We start from the raw sequence: 846 nt of genomic DNA, 5'->3' as shown, positions 1-846 counted from the left end.
GAATATTACTGAAACATTTCATTTTTCTGAAAAGGTGGTGTCTATGTACTTGTGACCACGCTGTGTAAGTTCCCTGTTTTACTAAGTTAAAGTGTGAATCTCCAGCAGATAGGTCAGATGTAAGATCAAAGACAAAGAGTGTACATCCTTCAGAGTATCCGTCATATCCTATGTCAATTCCTTGATATTGGATCTGTTTTCCCATTCCACTAAATAAAGTTTCATAACTTCGGGCATAGAGTCAGCATCAAAATCTGGTGGTAAAGATCAAACAGGAATCTGTTTTCCATTCACATCAGTTGCCACGAAATTGATACTGTAGCGTTTGAAATTGTATGTATTTTTATACCAAGTTCCATTAAATGGATCAGTATCAACACATCCTATAACAAGACGTATGGGTACTTGACCTAAAATACATTATCGATAGATACTTGTAAGTATTGAAAATGACTTGCACTCTATATATTTCAAGGGATATTTAGCTGTACCTTTCTAATTATCAGACTGATTTTGACTTTTCTAGTATAGGTGAAACGTGTTGTAGAGCAATCTTTAATCCAGCTTTCTTGCTTCACATAATACAAAATGCATCTTTATTTCCTCGAAGCTTTAAGCTTACACTATTGAGTAAGAACTTGTTTTGCAAAAAATGTCCAAATATATACAGCTGATTATGTCGACAGTTTGACTACCTCGAGTATCTTCGATTCTATTGTTATCTCCATCTTTAAAATAGAGATCATCAAACTACCCATCATATCCTTCACCCTCATAGACGATGTCAAATGACTTCTCTTAGCCTCTCTACTGTAACTCAGTTGAGTTTCTTTGTATGTCTTATTG

Source organism: Limulus polyphemus, unplaced genomic scaffold (assembly GCF_000517525.1).
Source record: "Limulus polyphemus unplaced genomic scaffold, Limulus_polyphemus-2.1.2 Scaffold7, whole genome shotgun sequence".
Classification (NCBI taxonomy): domain Eukaryota; kingdom Metazoa; phylum Arthropoda; class Merostomata; order Xiphosura; family Limulidae; genus Limulus; species Limulus polyphemus.
The sequence above is the reverse complement of the archived record's forward strand: the minus strand, read 5'-3'. Positions refer to the sequence as shown.